Source organism: Pleurodeles waltl, chromosome 4_2 (assembly GCF_031143425.1).
Source record: "Pleurodeles waltl isolate 20211129_DDA chromosome 4_2, aPleWal1.hap1.20221129, whole genome shotgun sequence".
NCBI lineage: Eukaryota > Metazoa > Chordata > Amphibia > Caudata > Salamandridae > Pleurodeles > Pleurodeles waltl.
Window position 1 is genome coordinate 797804701 of NC_090443.1, and position 22955 is coordinate 797827655.

Here is a 22955-nt window from a genome sequence, read left to right on the forward strand (position 1 = left end):
AAATTCCAGACACCTCTGTAGGGGGAAATTCCAGAAGCTTCTCCACTTCAAAATGGGCACTAGATATAAGTATTGGACTCTCAGACCCACTCTTCAGATCATTTCTGGACCTGTGGAAGACTCCGAAGAAGGACTGCTCTTCTGCTCTGCATGAAGTACTATTCTGAAACCCTGTTGCCAGAGTGTGAAGGACTGGACCTGCATCTTGAACCCAGAGCCACTAGAGGACTCCAAGGGCTTGCTGGCTGGCCTCCTGATCACAGTCTCATGGATAGAAAAGGCTTCAACTGTCCGGAACTCTGTACCTAGGTTTTGCCTGCTGTGAGCCCTAATCCTTTAAGTGGTACCCTTCCCATCACGGGCACTTGGAAATGGGACTAAAGTGCTGTGCCAGCCGAGCTGCGGACTTTAGCAGAATCGTTGAAACCTTGTAGCTCCTCATCGGAACCAACTCAGCGTGTTGCAGCTTTGACGCAAGCCTGCATCACAGCCTATCGGAAAAACTGTCCGAAGCAACCACAATGTGGACATGGCATCGCTCCTCGGTACTGCCACCAAGTGGCGCAATGGTCCGGTTCCCAGACTTAAGGTACAATCATCAGCAGGCCTAACTTGGTCCTTGTATTCGGCCCATACTCCATCGCGGTTGGCCACCAGATAACCACAGATGTCGTTTTGTGCTTTTAAGCACTATTTCTACCTAAACCTTTGAAACTGCATACCTTTGTTTTGGTGTCAAATAATTTAATAAAATTTACTTTATTTTTCGAAATTGGTGGGTTTTTTTTCTTGTATGCTGCATAAATACTTTACACATTGCCTCCAAGTCAAGCCTGACTTCTTTTGTGGCAAGCTACCGGAGCATTAAGCACAGGCTTCTTTAGTAACTTTAGTGGTTTGCCCAGACGGGTATTGTGGCTGTTGCTTGAGAAGCGCTCACAGTTTCCTCAACCAATGATACAATTTCTCACAACAGTTTACTTTTTAAATTTTTAAGAATTTGATTCTGAAAGGGAATCTCAGGACTAGATGGTGCATCTTTTAGTATAAAATTATTAGGAAACACCAAATCATTGTCAACAGCCTTACTACCCAACACATCTCCATAATGATTTAGGCAATCTTCTGTTATCAATGCCAGTCCAATTATTATAGTTGTACGTATCTTCAATAACTTAAGATATGGCAAACAAATGTCCACCTGTGTTTAGATTTACAGTCAATGGCAATAAAAAGCACAACCCATTTGAACACCAAACTCTTTTCATGATTAGGGTTTTATTGTTGAGCACATGCTACTAGATACATGTGCCACAAGTGAGAGAAAACATCGGGAGTGCAGGGAATCTATTATTCCAATTGAATAACTTCAGATTATTTTGAACCAATGAATTTGGACATCTACAAAGACTAGAGGTCTTCTGAAAAGGACAGGAAGCTGAACGTTTGCTCTTGATAAATAAATCAGGAAAGTCAGCATACAAAAAACAAAATCCCACACCACCAGAGTAGCTGTTATCACATTAGTGGCAACAAGGTCAACAGGCTGTCACTGTGAAGTGTGAACCACTAGACTGTACATTGGCAAGATTAACCTGCCAGGATTCAGGCGTGATCATGTAACAAAGAATTGGGAAAAGTGCAAAAAGAAAAATAGACCAGTGGTTCACTATAACAAGTGCATAATTGCTCAAGAGCTGCAAAAAAGCAGACTGGCTAGATTAAAGACAAAATGTATTCCACAATGAGAAAATACCAACACTACAATCCCTGCAATCCTCTAGAACCGGGCTTGTGGAAACATACTCAGATATATCTCTATGGCATTTAAGTCACTTTTCACATTTTTATAACTTCTATTAACTTCCATTTAAATGACTGTATCAATTGTTTTCTATCTGAACACTTGAACTTATTTTTCTTCTGGTCCAGTGTTTTTCATTTTCCTTTCCTATTAGCAGACGAAATACCACAATTAACAGTTCTTATTAGGATTGTAATCCTGAAGTGTATACTTGGTTTCTAATGGTCAGTAGCATTCTGATATTATCCACTGGATTTCCTTTACAGAGGGACATTAGAAAATGACAGAAAGGACAAGCATTTTTAAGACTTTCAAGGCAAAGTATGAGCATCTAAAGGTATGGCCAGGTCCATTGTTTCCATTCAGGGTGGTGATGGAAGAAGGTGGAGTGTCAAAACTTACCCTCTTTGTGAAAGTCAGCCATCGATTTGTTAAGTTGCAGAAAACAATGACAGCCTCTATCCGTGTGAAAACATGGACATTCTGACCTTGAGAAACCCTTAGGCTCAGTGGAGCACATTAAAGCTTTAAGCTTCCTGATGTGTAACTGTTTTTTTATCCTACTGCATTTGTTTTACCTCAGTTGTGACAGTCCACACATTTCCACAAACAAGAGAACATACGCCCATCAAGCTGGCACCATTTCTGGTAGCAAAAGCTTGCTGCTCAGCCTCCCGCTGTTTTGATTTCCTCAATTACGAAATGCTGGCTCCTTCACATATCCCCCAAATGTGAACCCCTCATCATAAGCTTGAAACTCTCATATATGTCTACTTATAGCAGTACACAGGGTGTAGACCTGCATAGTAGAAATGGATGGGTCTTTTCTTTGGTCCCTAAACCAGCCCATTCTCCCACTCTCTGCATCCCTTCACCACAATGAATTCTTGGTTGTAGGGATGCCCCTTCACATTCAAAGAAGTGGGGCTCTTGTTTGCATATAATCTGTCCATACTGAAAAAGAGATAACTGAGTCAAATCCTGGAGATAACACCAGGCAGCGGACATCTATATTTGTCAACAAAGGAGGGTAGAGGAAACTGGGAGAATATATACAAACAGTGGTCAAGAAGGTTTCTGCCTGCTTGCAGCAGGCTGTTTATTTTATACACTGTTACAGAGCATCTGACAGCAAATGCCATATTGATTCACGAAAGGATAGCGGAGAGACAGGCCATCAGAAAGATGGGTTAATGGGGGCCAAAGGATAGCAGAGAGACATTTCGGAGAACACAATGGAGAGTCTAGAAAGGACTGGAAAGTGCCAAACATATTAAAGCAGAAACAGCCTTCATAGAACAAAGGCTATCAGTTCATAGCATTTGCAATGTGTCACTTCTGGAAACTTCTTAGGTTTTGTCAGCCGCCCCCATGTTTCCGCTTCACCCTTCTCTCCATGCAAATCTTGTTCTCTGTTCTGGGGCTTGCCATTATATCACTTTGTTCGGCAATTTCCCGATCTGCAGTGTAACCTTTAGGCTAGTACATTCCACAAGGGATGCAAAGCAGGGTCTTTGTTCACTCAGCTGATCTGGGCAGCCCATCCGGGATGAACAGAGTGTGCTAAGGGGTTAGAGAGAGGTTATTAGCAGCTTGTTAAGCAAGATACTACAACACAAGATGAGTCTAAGCCTCATTATATGCAACAACTACTTTTTCGGCTAAAATGCACTTGTTTCTTTTTTAGAGCCTCATTATCTAGCAATGTAATATGTTGTGATCTGAGCCCCTCCTCCTTTTATCATTAACTCGGTAAAGGTAGCCTACCCGGAATGTGAGTATATTAGGATACCCAAGAGAAAGGAGGAAAAAAGTTTTAAGAGCGTAACCATGAATACAAACAAACAATAAAACTCTTAGTGGAAACTTCCATAAGCATGCTCCCTGAACAGGATTTTGCCCATTGATGGTTCAATATCTTAATAAATGAATGGTGCAGCCATGCAGCATTGAATATGCAAAACATCCAAGACAAGAGTGAAAAGACCAATATGATGTACTGCTATGTCAGGGCATGATGAATTTGGTGGTAAAACATGTCTACTAATGTCTGTTGGTGGGTGAGAGCATAGAACAATCACTGGGGGGAAAGGGGTAGGAGGGTAGGGTGTCTGTCTTTCTTCTATTCATTGTCTCAAATTTCTTTCTTTTTTTTATACTCCATGTCCTTGTGCTTCCTTTTCATTTGTCTTACCCAGCTCTCCTGAGAAAAATAAACACATAGCACCAGGACCCATTGTTCAGGGCTGCCTTCAATATGGGCCGGCCTCTCAGACCATACCAATCAGCAATAAACTACACCCAGTGCATGTGGCCAAAGAAGCCATTGTGCATGATCTTATGGCACAGGTAGTGAACTCCTTCCAAAGCAGATGCCCTGTAGTTAAAAGCCAATCACAGTTTTTCCACATTAGGCAATCCAATATCTGTAGCCCAATAAACCATGCACCATTTTCTATTATTGATATACTCATCCTCGACTTATTGTTCTTATGCAATGTTTAAAAATTGGGATTTCTAATTTTAACAAATATCACACCTAAATACATCATGTCTCTGCTCCCAGCTCAACCCCCAATGACACATGGGATATTAGTTTCCACAATGGAAAAAACGCAGTTTCAAGATGAAGAAAAAATTAATTGTGATTTTGTTTCAAATATCTCAGCCTATTTCATTGGTCCCCATTTTCTTTCCACAAAAACCACTACACAGATTTTCAGGAAAGAAAGGATCACAAGTTAGATCTGGCCATTCACTTCAACTACGTTTTATGCAAATCTATTCAAAGGGTTTTGCACTATGCGCGACACAGATGCTCACAAGTGTCTAATAATAATGATATTTACCAATTATTGTATGAAGACTGGTGTTGAACAACAAATGTACTCTGAGGGAACCTCTTGAAATCCTCATGTTACAGAGTAGAAAAGCGGCAATAGCCACTATCATTAGAAACAGTTTAGAAATTCTTCAGACAATATTAGCCTGTTAATTTCCGAAGCTCTTTCTTGGAAAGTGAGAAAATATAGAAACTGAAATACAGGGATCTCATTTCAGACACAAGTGAATTTCATAAGGAAGCAGCCATAATAAAACACATGTATACAGTGTATAATAGATGAGGGACCAACAATACTCATCCTGGGGTACATCGGAGTATTACACAAAGGGCATATTCTTTTTCTCTACCAAAGAGAATGAGGAAACATAAGAATACACTTACTTGTTGACCATGTACTCTGCCATCTATCTTACATTGTTACTTCAAACTCCTCTGCCACTTCCCTTTGTCAGAAGCACAGACCTTCGCATTTCACCTCATCTACCAGCATCCTGCAGCAAATGAACCTTCATCCCCCAAAAGATCCAACAGCTACCACCACCCACACCAGCAACATCTTCCTCAATGACTCCCACAAGTTAAGTCATATTTGTACCAAGGCTATGAAAGACACCTTCCGCAGACACCTCCTAAGGAATGATAATATTATTCATAATATTACTCTCCTAATATACATCAAGGGTAACATCCTGGACTTCACCTCCTCTGACACACAAAACCTGTTCTTCCACCAATCAAGTGAGAGAGATTGGCCTAACCACTTAATTGCTGCTTTCGATTTTCTACCCTCAAGCCCAGCTCAAAGTACGCAGAAGAAGCCACACAGACACACATCCATAAAGGCCATTCACAAAAAAATGTAGTCCACTTTTAGTCACCAATAGTTTCACTAACAGTGGATAGCAGCAGTGATACATTGTGGCAAAGTCCCCTCCCCAACTTCAATCTCACTCTCCAGTCAACCACTAGCACTCATGAGCAGCTCAAACTCTGCTCCAAGATGCCAACATTGCCTTCTAGGTTAAGGAAAGAGGTAAAATGCTTTTACTTTGGTTAAAAACACGTTTTCAAAGTTAACCAAAAGGAAGGCCTTACCACGTTTTACTATGGAATTTTCATCAAAGAGTTTGACATTTGTCAGCCCCTACTACACGTCTCCCAAGTGCTTCTGGAGTTCACAATACAATTTATATATGTCCCTATGTTAAAAGAAACAAGATATGGTGAAGGGGAGCCAGAGGCACTTCTCTATCTTTCTGCTAAAATCTATACTGCTCTCTTCAGAAATAACAGGAGATTTTATGTTAGAATCAAAGTCTTCAGAGTATGCTTTTACTTTCTTACATTTATAGCTGAGCAGCCAGTCAGCTTAAAACAACAGTGACAATGTGAAGGACTACAAACCCTTGCATCCAAGGAGGTTCAAACATCCACCTATCAGGCAGCTCGGACATCTCATAAAATCATCTTCAAGGAAAATAACTTCCCCTTTCTTCTCTGTTCAGCAGGCAAATATATGCGTTTTCGCTTGATTTGGTTTTCTTGAGTGTTTTATTGAATATCTTGGGACATAGTGGTGTAATGTAATATTGCATTTGGGTATGTGATGCCTTGTACTTTGGCTTTATGCCGCTGTGTGGGAATTTCACCGGGTAGTAACCCCGCTCTCAGGTGTCTGTCCTATAAGTGGCAGCTCAGGGAATCATTCCTAAAACATGGGGTATACACCCCACTGAATTCCAATGATCTTAGTCCACCTGGGCACGCCCTCATTGATGACCAAACGCCTACTCCTTTGTGGGGACAGAGATAATGGGGAAGGGTTAGGAGACCTGGGCCAAGATAACGACTCAGATAGCTAGCCAGGGACTAGCAGACCCTGGAGACCAGAAAGCAGTCCCAAACTTTCCAAGGTTGGATAACCCCAAAACTAACAGGGCTTTAGGGGTTCATGCAATCAAAAGCATGTTGTACATGAATGGTATTTATCACCCACGTTCGGCTGCCTGGGTCCTGGGCCCTAGAGTGGCTCAGTATGTGGCCAGTAGATATAGGAAAGCTTTGGACAAGGGGAATGGAGGCTGCCTTAGGGCGGAATGTGCTTGCCCATGCCTCAATGGAAAAGTCGCCCTCTCACTTGAAACTGATGGCAAAATGGCCACTTTTATAAACACATTTGAGAAGGGCCCCAAGAAGGGGATAGACTGCTCCTTGAATGCCTGTCAGGATAAATTACTGGATATACTTGGTCCTTTAACTAAAATACTGGATGTGGCTGAAGAAGTCGAAGACATAGGCAATCTGAGGTTTTGTTGGGCTGGGTACAGAGGGCCATATGCTTTCCTGGGAATGGGAATTGTGCTCTATCGTTAAAGGGAAGATGCTCCCTCAATAAGATCATCCACAAGTTAGGGCAGCTAAATAACTCGGAAGTGGGAAAAGTGGCCAAAGAGCCCTCTTTGGGGACCTGTTTATGAAGAAGCTGTGCAATTATGTCGTTACCTTCTTATCTTTGGACGAGGTCAAACAGTACTTAAAATGAGAGTTCAACAAACATGTTTTTGGAGTGGCCGGCAGGGGGGGCACTTCCAGCCATCACTTTTGCTGTCTCCTAGAGAATCCCAGGCGGCCAACAATAGCAGTGCCAGTATCAAGACCGGAAGAGAGTTGGTGTTTTTTTCACCCAACCGAGGGCGAGATCCATGGAGGCATAGGGAGTTTTTTTGGAGCAACTAACGCCCCTGGAGATAGTCAGGTAAGGAATAATCCTCCATCCCCACCAAACGTTGGAGGTCGACTTGGTCTATTTCTACAGGTTTAGAGGAAGGTGAAGGGAGACGAGTGGGTGTTGCAAACTGGTGCATAATTTTATTGGACCCGGTTCAGGCTTGTTGACCTAGTTCATTAGGCCATTCAGTGGCTGACAGTATTCTCATCTCCCAGAAGGTAGGTTCCCTCCTTGACAAAGGGGCAATCACTCCTATGATGCTGCACTCCTGCGGGCTCCTCTGCAATTTCTTTGAAAAGAAAGACCAGAGCATGCGGCTGGTGACCAATATATAACAGCTGGTGATCAATCTACGAGAGCTATTGATTATTGTATTTCCAATTCAATATGGTGGGCCGCCATCTTTTGCGGGATATTCTTCAGCCAAACCATTGGATGGTGAGTCTGGACCTCCAGGACACATTATTTTACATCCTGATTTTTCACCCTTCAACACAAGTACCTAAAGTTTGCCTGGGATGTTCAGATTTGTTCCTCTTCCTTTTGGATTCTTATGAGCTCCTTGGTGTTTTACCCAGATCATGCAAGCTGTGCTTGAGCTTCTGAACTCTGGAAGCATCAGACTAGTCATTTATATGGACGACATTCTGATTCTTCATCAGGATCAGTCTATTTTTCCATAGCATTTGGATTTCGATCCCTCCTTCAGTCCATGTGTTTCATTATCAATGAACAGAAATGAGAGTTAATTCCTTCTCAGTTAATTTGTTTTCTGGGCTTTGTCACAGATTGAATTCAACAGGTTCTCAAACTTCCTCACAGGAAGTGGTCGCTGATGCAGAAGGAGTTGCGGCTCATTACAGTGAGCCCATCTATAAAAAGGGACTGTCCTAATGAGCCCTGGTCAGACTACCTGCAGAGGCAAAGTGGTAGATGTAATGATGGCTGAACCGCATGATAGCCTGGAAAGGCAGGGCCATCTTTAACTCGGTTCAGGGCATGTTTATGGAGTCATGCGCCAGCAGGGAAGCTTGAGGAAAGAGATCACAACAAGAAGGCTGTGGTAGGATCAGGACCAAGAGTTGCACATCAACTGCTTAGAGCATCTTGCTGGGGCCTTCGCAGTACAAGCACTTTTGAGAGACAAGATGTTGTGTTCAATCCCCCGAAGATGGGTAATGTGTCGGCAATCTGTTAAATCAAACATCTTGGTGGAACGAGGGCAAAGGCTCTTTCAGAGCTGGCAAAATATTTCTGGCACTTTTGTTTGGACAGGAGGATAGCGATCAGGGCAGAGTATCTTGCAAAAAAAACATACATTGCATAGTGGAGTTCCAGACATTTAAGTGATTTCAGTGCTTGGAAGCTGGATATGACACTTCAGAATAATAATGGACCAGTGGGGTCCTTGCAATGTGCACTCCGCCTGAATCATCAGCTTCCCCACTTTTTTAGTTGAAGGCCTGATGCTCTGGCAATGACAACGGATGCTTTCATCCAGGATTGGAGTTGGACTCAGGGAAACGCTATCTTGCCCTTTTTGAAGATACCTGGCTCTCAGCACAGGTCAGGCACCAGAAGGCATCCTTGAATCTGATAACTCTGAATTGGAGAGCTCAGGTGTGGTTTCCAGTTCTTCTGTAACTTTCTATGGATTCTCTCCCATGAGTTAGTCCATGTTAAACAACAACATGGACAACCAACACATTCTGGATGGCTTTCTCCTTCTCATGGCTTGGAAGATTACCAGGGATGCTGGGGTCTCCTGGGCCTTTCGGAGCAGGTTTCAGAGCTCATCAGGAGTCCAGGTGCTGATTTCACTTATAAATAGTAGGGCTCGGTTTGGCGCAGATGGACCAGTTGGTGTTTGTGAAGGAATCTGGATCCCTGGGGATGGATTTAGTGCAGGTTTTAGATTTTTGTCAGACCTCTCTCAGAAGAGCCTGGCCTATCATACCATCAATACACTTAGGTCTGAAATTTCGGCCAGCCATGAGCAATGACATGGGATCTTGGTGGAAGAACACCTCCAGATTTGTAAGATATTGAGAGGGCTATGCCTCTCCAACCTCCCACAGTGCCAATTTGATGTAGCGCCTTTTTGAATTATGGGCAGATATCATGTATCTGTCTTGAAAGAAACTTTTAGGTATGTTAGAAATGGTTTTATGTTTGATTTCTTACAAATTAGTCTCAAATGTTAGAGCTTTAGCTGCGTCCTATAAGGTTTTTCTGCCTGAAGATGTTACCTTTACAGTGTCTCAAGGCACCAAGCCCAGCTTGGGGTTAGTTCAATACAAGTCCTTTCCAGACCATCCAACCCTCATGAAACAGGTCATACTGCAGGTTCCCGGCAGTTATCACTTTCACTGAAAAATACCCCTTTGAGCCAGTTTCTTTCCCCACAATTTCCAGGTGATATTTTTGGGTGATGCCAGAAGAGGTCATTGACACTACTGCTTTGGCGGCACGTTCTGCCAGAGAAGTGATGGCTTCAAAAGCCTTGAAGGTGGGAGGCTGGTTGGAGATCTTCAGTGCGGTAGACTGTTCATCAGACTCCACCTTTAAAATGTTTCACATTAAACCCATTATGGATATGGCAACTATGGTGGTGAGTAAGCTTTAAACAGTCATAATCTGAAGCCTCCAGTCCTGGCCTAGAATAAACAAACTTCCTAGCTATTGTGAAGGAAGGTTTCAATTCTATTAAGGACACAAAAGTGAAGATTATCCCATCCAAAGGCAATCAGATGATTTCTTCTCATGCTGGTTATATTTGGAAGTGTGCTGGGGAGTTTGATCACTAGTTTTGCGAATTTTGGTAACTTGAATTTACTCTTGCAAGTGGCAATCAGAAATAGGATTTCCTATGAATAGTCTCAGGTTCTGGAGACTTCTGCATGAAGAAGGAAGTGCTTTTCCTTGAAGATGGTTTTAGGAGGTGCACAAGCTGCCAGATTGATATACTTCTGAACTTGCTCTGACTCATAGGATTTTGTAGTCCCTTGCATCGTTATAGTTGTTTGAAGTTGATGGGCTGCTGAGCAATAAATGGAAGAAAATAACAGCATAATATACGCCTGTGTGTCCTTAATGGAATTAAAACTTTCCTTGATGATAGCTAGGAAATATTTCATTTTACTCTGGAAGGAAGAAGCTCAGAAAGCTGAAAATGAACAACTACCTCATAGCTCTGCTCAAACAAAACTTTTATAAAAATGTCTTTATTTGGTTTTCTTTGTTTCATAGCTAATGCAGTTAACAGTGCATAAAGGCGCAAACATGCATCCAGCAGTACATAATAAACTGTGAAAGAGGCAAGCACACACCCACTTGTTCAAATATTAGAGGACATAATATGACATTTTTAAGGAGAGTAGAAATCACAGCGATTATTACAGCAAAGCCCCCCAGATATAATTCAAAATGTCTTCTACCTCAAGGGAGTCACCATTCCTGATGAGAGGTGGATGCCATAGCGCCTTAACTGACCTCCCCCCCACCACCCCCCCAACAAATCTTGTGAAATGTGTGCAGAAACCCCCTGGTCTTGTACGTGACCTTCTTGGCTGCCATGTAAAACTTTATTCCTCTCTTCCATTCCTGCAATGTTGGGGTTTCAGACACCCTACTGCTCGAACAAAACTTTTGTTTATTTTTATTTATTTATGTATATATAAAGGAAGTGCAATCTTAACTATGCAAAATCAGTAGCACAGTGTGCATGCATTTATAAAGGCCTTAAAACATATACTGGATTATATATGGTCTCAGCTCACCGGGACTGACATCATGACTGGTACGAGAGTATGCTGTGCAATGAATTCTAAGCGGATATCAAGCCTTGCTTATGGAATATGTTATGACTCAAGAGTACTTGATTAGAATACATGATCAGAATACTTCCAACATGCAACCATGGAAAGGCACACAAGAGTACATGATCAGAATACTTCCAGCACACAACCATGGAAAGGCACACAATCAAAAGTGAGCTTTAAAAAAGGGAGAAAAAAAATCTAAGGGGATTTGTAATATCTTCATTTTGTTTCTTTGTGGGTACCCTACGACTTTCAATACACAGGGCTTAGGGCTACAATGTAAAATTAGGTATCATGCTGAACCTCTTACAAATTCTGTCTTATCTATGCACCTATTGTTTGCCATATGTAGTGTCAAGTTGAGGTTTACATCTCAAATCTTTAAGACATAGAAAATTACTACAGTTTCCAAATTGCAGCCAAAGTAGATTAGCGCATATTAAAAGCAACTAAATTAATGTAATGCTATTCTAGCAACCCCAGACACTTCTGTTTGCAATATATTTGTGGCCATTCTTTCCCTGATAATTTTTCAGAATAGACAGGAATGGATGAGTTAAGTGATTAAAGTTCCTATTAACACAGTCTTTGAAGTAACTGCATGCACTTCTAAAGTAGTGAATTGATCATACAAAGCACCCTGAAAGTATCAAACTGTTTCGATGGCAAACAATGTAGCACTGGAAACAGCCGCAAAAAATATTGTTTTATTAAACATATTTGAATGTTGAGAGCTCCATTGAAGACAATGGAGTATTCTGGGCTTCTAATGGCTGGTAGAAGCCCTAAGCATCAACCTTCCAATGTTTGCCTGTTGCTCTGAACAAAGACCTCACGGAGCCCAAGGGATTTTAATCCCCCTAGGGCTCTGTGACGCCTTTGTTTTAGTAATTGGAACATTCTGCACTCTAGTGGTGGAATGTTCTAATAGCATTAAACCCCACTGCAGCGGGCTATACTGGCCATTAAAGGCCTGCTCCCTTGTTAAAGGCCCTCTCCTTCGGCTCGGGCCCTTAATGCTGAAGTGGGCCTTTTACAGTCGATTCAGCCGCTACAGTGGGATATAAGGCTATATAATTTTTTTTGCATCGTGCAAAATCAGAACACATCTTTACGGTCAGGAAATCAAAATATCCACCTAAATCAACTATTGTTCCAGAATCTTGAAAAATTGATACAATAGTCATCCCTTATTGTTAACATGGTATACAAGTCAGTAAAAATAATTTTTCATTTTGACATTTTATGGACTTCTTGAGCAAGTTACACAAATGGACGTAATATGCACTGTCCCTTCACTCAAACGTTTTGTTCAATTACTTTTTGATGCCGGTATTCATTTTTTGTTACATTCAGCAAGATTACATTTCCTCTGCCATTAAACGAATCCTAAAAGAAAAAAAAAAAACTCACAAATGAAATTTGTCATGCAATAGTCTTTATTTCTATTCAAGACCGAGCCCCCTACTAAAAACATTCACGTTTTAAAACTCAACACTTATTATGGACTCCTTAACACAGAATGCAAAATTATCACATTTCACTGTGATTAAGTAAAATCAAAAATCTAAAATAGATCTATCAGATTATGGCAAATTGAAGATGATAACTTATTTTCAGCTAAGGGAATTATAAGGCAAATATTGTACTACAATTTGCTCTCGCACTTCTCTTAACATGCCACCCAAGGAATATTTTGTTCCTCAGTTTCTATATAATCTCTTTTCAGAGAGTACCCATGACTATCCATCTTAAATGCACTTTTAATGTATTTCAATATCCTGTTCAGAATGCATGCCCAACAAGCATGACACAACAAGGCAATCTGATACTTTGCACTTCAAAACAAATCAATTCACCAAATACACTTACATTCATCCTCGGGCCTCTTCGTTGGAGTAATCGTCTTTTGGACACCTGGGCTACCTTGGTGGGGAGGAGGATCTTTATGCCTCACAAAATTATCCATCCTGGAACAATACAAAGAGGTATAAAATACTGGCTCTCTTCTCTATATGTTTGCTTTTTCCTAACACAAAACAAGGTGCTATAAAAACGTTAAAAGTTCAATGCAATCTCTCATTGATTTAATTAATAGCAAATAAACCAAATGTTCTAAAATACATGCCCCTTCTTTACACAAGCACATTTATTGTTCTGTAAAAACAAAGTATCAAAATAAGATTACAGAGGATGGGTGGTGCGCAGAATCTGTAAAATAGACAACTGGGCCTGCATATCATCGAACAGCCAAAACAAGCACAATTTAGAGTGCGCACCCATCAACTACCACAGTACAACAAATCACTGGGTGGCACACCAAACTAGCACCTGAGTTAGAAACAGGGCCTTCAACTTTTTGTTAGCACTCTGTAACTGGATACATGGAAACAATAAGCGGTTTATTTATGCTATTGACTTTACAAAACTCTGGGGTATCCATACATCCAACAAAACTCAAAAGTGCACTTAGACTTGTCAAAAATCTCATCACAGTTTTTTGGGGGTCACGTCAACTACAAGTATCTATAATCACAATGATCATGGTAAAACATCTGCCACCCCAAAGACAATCATCAAGCAATACAATCACAGAGGTTGGCTATTGAAGTAGACAGAGTTAAAGTGAAACAGGTCAAACAACCTACTTTTTGTTATAGAAGAAAGAGGTCAACAGATTGTCACTCATCTCATATTACGGATAAGTTACGACATAATAGATGGGTATCACCTCGATTATCTCATCCTCAAAATTTTTTGTTTCTTGTGGACCTCACTGAATCACTACTGGAAGTGGGGGATAACAGCCACAGCAATTTCTAAGATTTTAACCACAAAACAATACATAAAAATACAAAACAAATGCACCTCAATCAATTTTTGAAATATTGTATATATTTCAAAATCAAAAGCATATGCAAGGAAATTTTATTCAGAAGTATGGAGTGTTTTAAAATGTAGTTTTCTTTCTAAAAAATAAATCGATATGCTGGATGCCTATATATATATATATTTTTTTTTTGCTTCAAATACATGCTCTTTTTTGTTGGTGTATGCCAGTGCATAAAATAAGACCATGTACTTATTCTGCTCTACATAACAAGAGAAGGATACCAACTTCATTGTTAGTATCCAATGTCAAATTCTTTCGCATATACAGAGCATTTTAACATTATATGTATAATATATATATATATTAAAAAAACATGAAGTTTCAACAGATTTCCGGATGTCCAAGGTGATGCATGCAGCAGTCTGAGCACGGCTTGACTGCCATAACTTCGCAACACAACGTGTCAAACCAGTAAAGGACACACTCAGACTCTCCTGAGGTTTTGCAAAGATCCATTTATTAATGATAGGCTCTCTCGACACGTTTCGGCCAAGCCAGGCCTTTATCACAGATAACATAAGTGTGAAAACCCTCCATAGTGAAATAGCAACATTGAACGTAGAAAACAGGTCAATTAACACATTGCCATTATAGTGCTGTCAAAATTGAGTGCCATTTTGTCATGCCAAAAACATTGCAAGAGTCATTATACACAGATTTTCCCATAAATGCAAGTACATACAAGAATTGTTTGTTGCATATTAACCCCTTCTGTGCCCTGGACGTAATGGTTACGTCCTGCGGCACAGTGCTCGTTACAATTTACTTTAAGCCATTTCTGCCCCCCCCCCCCTATTATTAGGCCGATCTGCCCCCGGAGGGGGGGGGGGGAGGGGCCAGAAACCTCTAGGCACCAGGGCAAATTTTATTTTTGTGTGTTTTTTTTTTTTTTTTTTAAAGAGATGGGGAGCGACCCATTAGGAAAAGGTCGCTCCCCTGGGGGGGTGGGGTGCAGGGGGGCGGGGTGGCAAAATATATTTTAGGCGATTTCTGCCCCACCCGAGGGCAGATTGGCCTATTATTAGGCCGATCTGCCCTCGGGGGAGAGAGAGGGGGGGGGGGGCAGAAGCCTCTAGGCGCCAGAAAGTCCACTAGATGCCAGGGAATTTAAAAAAAAAAAAATATTGGGGTGGTGGCTACCAACCAGTATGAGCCTGGTTACGCCCCCACCTCAACTGAAGGGGGTAACAGTCTTTCAGCTCTTCCCTGCACTCTAAACCATCTTATCCCACAGCAAGCAAGAAGACGTTTGATTATTTTGGGTTTTAGTTTTACATTTGGGCCATGAGAGCTTGGCTTACTCTCAAAATCGGCCCACTTGGAATGGTGAGGGCTGCACTTTATGGACTTTGGGACACTGCCATGTAGAAAAATCCACAAGACCTAGACACATCTGAAAACTAAACATCTGGGTGATTCCAGGGTGGTGTGTTTCACATGCACCCCGTACCATGTTTGTACCCACAATCCCCTGTAAACCTCCAACTTTGCTGGCAATCACACATTTTTCCCACGTTTTTGTGATGGAACCTTCTGGAATCTGCAGGAATCCACACATTTCCTACCACCCAGCATTGTCTCATCTATACCGATAAAAATTCTGCTGCACTTGTCAGCCTAAACAATTTTTTTTTGCAAACTGCCCTTTTGGACCCCCTTTGTCCCCCCCTCAATATCGACATTTTTTGGTTCTTCCCTTTCACAAGCACTTGGCCCTCCTACACAACTGAGGTATCATTTTTACCGGGAGACTGAGGGGAACATTGGGTGGTATGAAATGTGTCCCAGTGCGGTGATCCCACACAGAAATGTGGGGAAAATGTCATTTTTTTAGCTAATTTTGCGGTTTGCTGAAGATTCTGGGCAAGAAAACATTGGGAGATCCACGCAAGTCACCCCTCACTGGACTCCCTCGGGTGTCTAGTTTTCAGACATGTCTGGGTTTGGTAGGTTTCCCTAGAAGGCTGCTGAGCCCAGGACCAAAAATGCAGGTGCCCGCCTGCAAAAACAGGTAGTTTTGTGTTTGATAATTTTGATGTGTCCAGATAGTGTTTTGGGGCATTTCCTTTCGCGGGCAGTAGGCCCACCCACACAAGTGAGGCACCATTTTTATCTAGAGACTTGGGGGAACGCTGGGTGGAAGGAAGTTTGAGGCTCCTCTCAGATTCCAGAGCTTTCTGCCACAGAAATGTGAGGAACATGTGTTTTTTTTGGCCAAATGTTGAGGTTTGCAAAGGATTCTGGGTAACAGCCCCACAAGTCACCCCATCTTGGATTCCCCTAGGTCTCTAGTTTTCAAAAATGCACAGGTTTGGTAGGTTTCCCTAGGTGCCGGCTGAGCTAGAGGCCAAAATCTACAGGTAGGCACTTTGCAAAAAACACCTCTGTTTTCTTTAAAAAAATGTGATGTGTCCATGTTGTCTTTTGAGGCGTTTACGGTCGCGGGCGCTAGGCCTACCCACACAAGTGCGGTATCATTTTTATCAGGAGACTTGGGGGAACTCTGGGTGGAAGGAAATTTGTGGCTCCTCTCTGATTCCAGAACTTTCTGTCACCAAAATGTGAGGAAAACGTGTTTTTTTTAGCCAAATTTTTAGGTTTGCAACGGATTCTGGGTAACAGAACCTGGTCAGAGCCCCACAAGTCACCCCATCTTGGATTCTCCTACGTCTCTAGTTTTTAAAAAAAGCACAGGTTTGGTAGGTTTCCCTAGGTGCCGGCTGAGCTACAGGCCAAAATCCACAGCTAGGCACTATGTGAAAATGTGATGTGTCCATGTTGTGTTTTGGGGCATTTCCTGTCGCAGATGCTAGGCCTATCCACGCAAGTGAGGTAGACGGGGGGGAACACAGAATAGCAAAACAAGTGCTATTGCCCCTTGCCTTTCTCTACATTTTTATCTTCCAAATGTAAGACCGTGTGTAAAACAAGCATTTACAATGCATCGGGTCTTGCGTTTGCTCGTGTTAGAGCCGATCGCGTTGTAAACTCCTAACCCGACTTTTCACCTATCGGGCAAAAGTGCATTTATGCACGTAACCCGAAAAAGTGAAATAAAGTAGGTAAAGCACTCGACTTCTGCCAAGCGAGATCGGGCTCGTAAATTAGTTTTTAAAAAAAGTCCACGAGCCCGATGGAAAACAGCGAGCCTCGCATGTTTTCTGTACTTGGTCGCTGCGCTCGAGGAGGGCTAGCCACCGGAAAAGGCATGACGTATGCGTGCCTTCGACTAATGAAAGCAAGCCGATTTAATTAGGGAAGCCCACGAACCAATAAAAAACACTGACGTGAAGTTGACAGGGCTCGGAGCCCTTTTCTAAATACAAAAGAGTCTCCCTGCTATACGCATGCGCGAGCGCATGCAAAGCAGGCTCAACCCTAAAAAGAACGTCTATTTGAGAAATGCCCTGTAATTCACATGCTAGTATGGGCACCCCAGAATTCAGAGATGTGCAAATAACCACTGCTTCTCAACACCTTATCTTGTGGCCATTTTGGAAAAACAGAGGTTTTCTTGATACCTATTTTTCACTTCTTACATTTCAGCAAATGAATTGCTGTATACCCGGTATAGAATAAAAACCCACTGCAAGGTGCAGCTCATTTATTGGCTCTGGGTACCTACGGTTCTTGATGAACCTACAAGCCCTATATATCCCCGCAACCAGAAGAGTCCAGCGGACGTAACGGTATATTGCTTTAAAAAATCTGACATCGCAGGAAAAAGTTAGAGAGTAAAACGTGGAGAAAAATTGCTGGTTTTTTTACCTCAATTTCAATATTGTTTTTATTTCAGCTGTTATTTTCTCTAGGAAACACTTATAGGATCTACACAAATGACCCCTTGCTGAATTCAGATTTTTGTCTACTTTTCAGAAATGTTTAGCTTTCTAGGATCCAGCATTGGTTTCTCACCCATTTCGGTCACTAAATGGAAGGAGACTTAAAGCACAATTTTTTTTTAAAATGGGGTATGTCCCAGTAAAATGTCAAAATTGTATTGAAAAATTGGGTTTTTCAATTCAGGTCTGCCTCTTCCTGAAAGCTGGGAAGATGGTGATCTTGCCACCGCAAACCCTTTGTTGATGCCATTTTCAGGGAAAAAAGCACGAGCCGCCTTCTGCAGCCCTTTTTCCCCATTTTTTTCAAAAACCCACAAAGTATGGGTACCTCTAGAATCCCTAGGATGTTGGGAAAAAAGGACGCAAATTTGGCGTGGGTAGCTTATGTGAACAAAAAGTTATGAGGGCCTAAGCGCGAACTGCCCCAAATAGCCAAAAAAGGCTCGGTACAGGAGGGGAAAAGGCCTGGCAGCGAAGGGGTTAAACATAAACCAAAGAACAAGTTACATTTGTGCATAATGTTATAAAAATAAACCCTAAATGTGGTAATTGTACAGTGACAGCCCTGTAATAAAGCCCTCAGGAGTGTGAACAATTGTCATGGCCGGGTATGCCCATGCATGTAATACTGACCAAAATAGGGGCTAATCTCGAGTCACAGCCAGCATCAAAAAATTGTTCCTGCCGGGTGCAAGTGTCACAGCAACTGGAAGAAAAATGTGCTGGCTGTCGGAAAACGTGGTGGCATGATTAAACTGCCATATTGGGTGTATTACTTAGGACTGCTGTAATCCCAGCTAAGTAAGAAGTATTCATGGAGAGGACATTGCTTTGTGGGTCCAAGTGGGCTAGCCAAGGTCACGTTTGATGATATGTTACTGCATCACCCTATGTATTATGTCTGTCTGGACTTGTCATGATTATTGAGTGGTAAACATGCCGACAGCCAAGAATGGTAATGGTAAAGGTCAAACTTGCTGTTGCGAGTACTAAAGAATTAAGTGCAGCTATGTGACATTCAGTGAACCACAGTACTATATTATAATGTACCCATCAGCACAATTGGCAACTATGCCAGTTAATCCTGGGCCCCATGATGTGGCCGTTAATCAAACAGCCCAACCCAAGTGGGCAAAACATGGTCAATGAACCAAATACGACTATGATTAACAAATAACATGACCTGAGCAAATGCAAGTGAATACAGTTCTCCCAGACTATGTTCGAAAAAGTGACAGCACAGAGCTCCACTTAATGACAAATGGGCACTAGTGGGTCCACTGTACTGTATCTTCATTGCTTCATAGTTCAACGACTGATCTTTGCAAAACATCAAGAGAGTCTTGCGCATGACCTTTACAGGTTTGGCACATTGTGTTATGGGGAGATATACATTACCTACTGGAGGTAGGTAATGTTAAAAAAAAAAGAAAACAAAAAAACAAAAACAAAAAAAACATTTGACTTGCCTATATCTTTGGCACCAAACGACGAATCTTCACAAAATTTTCCAAAAACAAGTGTGCTGGTGATTCTTGTTGCATATGGGAAGTTTCCGGGTGATCCATCAAGCAGGGGACAAGAAAAAGGTGGGGGGGTCAAAAAAAAGTTTCCCATGTTAATTCCAAAAGGAGTTTTGAACAAGTCTACAGCCCAAATTGCTGGACGGAATTACACAAGATGTGGCAGATGTAGGAAAGTACCATCTTGCCTGGCATGTTACCCCCATTTTTACTTGTGTGTCAGTTTGTTTTTGCCTGTGTCACTGGGATCCTGCTACCCAGGGCCCCAGTGCTCATAGTTTGTGGCCTATATGTGTTCCCTGTGTGGTGCTTAACTGTGTCACTGAGGCTCTGCTAACCAGAACCTCAGTGCTTATTCTCTCTTTGTCTTTTAAATTGTCACTGCTGGCTAGTGACCATTTTCACCAATTCTAATTGGCACAGTGGAACACCCTTATAATTCCCTAGTATATGGTAACTAGGTACCCAGGGTATTGGGGCTCCAAAAGATCCCAATGGGCTGCAGCATTTCTTTTTGACACCCATAGGGAGCTCAGACAATTCTTACACAGGACTGCCACTGCAGCGTGAGTGAAATAACGTCCACGTTATTTCACAGCCATTTTACACTGCACTGAAGTAACTTATAAGTCACCTATATGTCTAACCCTCACTTGGTGATGGTTAGGTGCAAAGTTACTTAGTGTGAGGGCACCCTGGCACTAGCCAAGGTGCCCCCACATTGTTCAGGGCAATTTCCCCGGACTTTATGAGTGCAGGGACACCATTACATGCGTGCACTACATATAGGTCAATACCTATATGTAGCTTCACAATGGTAACTCCAAATATGGCCATGTAACATGTCTAAGATCATGGAATTGTCCCCCCATGCCAAATCTGGTATTGGGGTGCCAATCCCATGCATCCCCAGGGCTCCATGATGGACCTGGGTACTGGCAAACTAGCTCTCTGGGGTTTTCACTGCAGCTACTGCTGCTGCCAACCCTCAGACAAGTTTCTGCCCTCCTGGGGTCTGGGCAGCCCAGTCCCAGGAAAGCAGAACAAAGAATTTCCTCTGAGAGAGGGTGTTACACCCTCTCCCTTTGGAAATAGGTGTTAAGGGCCTGCAAGGAGTAGCCTCTCCTGGCAATGCTTTGAAGTGCACAGATGTTGCCCTCCTTCCATAAACCAGTCTACACCAGACTCTGCTCTGGCACAAAACTGGACAAAGGAATGGGGAGTGACCACTACCCTGTCCATCACCACCCCAGGGGTGGTGCCCAGAGCTCCTCTAGTGTGTCCCAGACCTCCGCCATCCTGAATGCAGAGGTGTGAGGGCACAATGGAGGCCTCTGAGTGGCCAGTGCCAGCAGGTGACGTCAGAGACCCCTCCTGATAGGTTCTTACTTGGTTAGGTAGTCAATCCTCCTCTGAGGGATATTTAGGGTCTCTCCTGTGGGTTTCTCTTCAGATAACGAATACAAGAGCTCACCATAGTTCCTCTGCATCTCTCTCTTCGACTTCTGCCAAGGATCGACTGCTGACTGCTCCAGGACACCTGCAAAACCGCAACAAAGTAGCAAGACGACTACCAGCAACATTGTAGCGCCTTATCCTGCTGGCTTTCTCGACTGTTTCCTGGTGGTGCATGCTCTGAGGGCTGTCTGCCTTCACCCTGCACTGGAAGCCAAGGGGAAATCTCCCGTGGGTCGACGGACTCTTCCCCCTGCTAACACAGGCACCAAAACCTCTGCATTACCGGTCCTCTGGGCCCACTCTCATCTTGACAAGTGTGGTCCCTGGAACACAGGAGCTGGATCCAAGTGACCCTGACAGTCCAGAGGTCCTTCTGTCCAAATTTGGTGGAGATAAGTCCTTGCCTCCCCACGCCAGACAGTAATCCTGTGTACTGCGTGAACTCTAGCTGCTAGGGCTTATGTGCACTTTTGCAAGGAATCCTTCATGCACAGCATAGCCCAGGTCCCCAGCAATTCGTCCTGCATTGCTCAACTCGCCGAGTTGAGCACCGGCTTCGTGGGACCCTCTTTTTTAGTGTTGAGACTACCGCCGTGCTCAGATTTCTTTAACGCCTGTTTAAGTACTTCTACAGGTGCTGCCTGCTTCTGCGTGGGCGATCTGTGCTGCTGAGCACCCCCTCAGTTTCCTCCTCCAAGGCGCTACCTCCTCGTCCTTCCTGGGCCCGAGCAGCATCCATTTTCTTTAACCGTGACTCTTGCAGCTAGAAAGGCTTGTTTGCGGTCTTTCTGCGTGGAAACAACTCTGCATCCTCAAGCAAGCCATTGGACATCTTCTGTGCAAAGGAGAAGTTCCTGGCACCTTCCGTTGTTGCAGAATCTTCAGCTTCTTCCACCTGGAGGCAGCCCTTTTGCACCTTCATCCGGGGTTTAGTGGGCTCCTGCCCCCCTGGACACTTGCGTGACTCTTAGACTTGATCCCCTTCCTTTACAGGTCCTCAGGTCCAGGAATCCGTCTTCAGTGCTTTGCAGTCAGTTGTTGCCTTTGCAGAATCCCCTATCACGACTTTACTGTGTTTCTGGGGTAGTAGGGTAACTTTACTCCTACTTTTCAGGGTCTTGGGTTGGGGTATCTTGGACACCCTTAGTGTTTTCTTACACTCCCAGCAACCCTCTACATACTACACTAAGTCTGGGGTTCATTTGTGGTTCGCATTCCACTTTTGGAGTATATGGTTTGTGTTGCCCCTAGGCCTATTACATCCTATTGTATTCTACAGTGTTTGCACTAGTTTTCTAACTGTTTACTTACCTGATTTGGGTTTGTGTGTATATTTTGTGTATTTTACTTACCTCCTAAGGGAGTATATTCTCTGAGATATGTTTGGCACATTGTCACTAAAAATAAAGTACCTTTATTTTTAGTAACTGAGTATTGTCTTTCTTATGATATAGTGCTATATGATATAAGTAGTATAGTAGGACCTTTGCATGTCTCCTACTTCAGCCTAAGCTGCTCTGCTATAGCTAACTATCAGCCTAAGTTGCTAGAACACTACTACTAAGGGATAACTGGACCTGGCACAAGGTGTAAGTACCATCAGGTACCCACTATAAGCCAGGCCAGCCTCCTACAGCAGAAAGCTAGATTTTGTTCCACAGATTGTGCTTTTGGTTATTTGGTGTAAATCCGCTCAGTACTTTTTGCTATATTGAAGGGAAAATAACTTTGTTTATCTAGGGCTGCGGATCCCCCCCGACGACTTTGCAAATAAGAAGATCTAATGCAGAGCGCTGCAGAGCTCGGATTGGCTGCCAACACTTCAAACCAGGATCCGGCTCATGCTATGTCCTAGGGTGCCCACCGCTGGGACATAGCTGTTTGCTCTCACTTTGCGGGAGATTTTACAGCTCCCATCAAGTCAGATCAAACACTCCGCTTTCTGCAAGCGCAAGCTGTCAAAGATGACAACCTTGCTCCTGCATTTAAATCAGCTACCTGCTTGCAGGAGCAACGCCAGATCCTGAAGGACTCCGGGAAC

At 42.9% G+C, this 22955-nt stretch overlaps 1 protein-coding gene across 5 annotated transcripts in view; it reads right to left on the reverse strand.

The window, feature by feature from the left end:
- Positions 1–22955, reverse strand: part of LRRC7 (leucine rich repeat containing 7) — a 1681735-nt gene that overhangs the window by 1594110 nt on the left and 64670 nt on the right. Inside the window, exons 2-5 of one of the 5 annotated variants that reach the window (XR_011202959.1) lie at positions 13071–13168; positions 12519–12587; positions 5745–5848; positions 2875–3367 (exon numbers count right to left, since the gene is read on the reverse strand). The gene's annotated coding sequence lies outside the window, so the exon portion shown is untranslated. Of the gene's footprint in view, positions 1–2874; positions 3368–5744; positions 5849–12518; positions 12588–13070; positions 13169–22955 lie in introns of those variants that run through there. The other 4 variants (XR_011202958.1, XR_011202960.1, XR_011202957.1 and 1 more) reach the window with 4 other exon arrangements.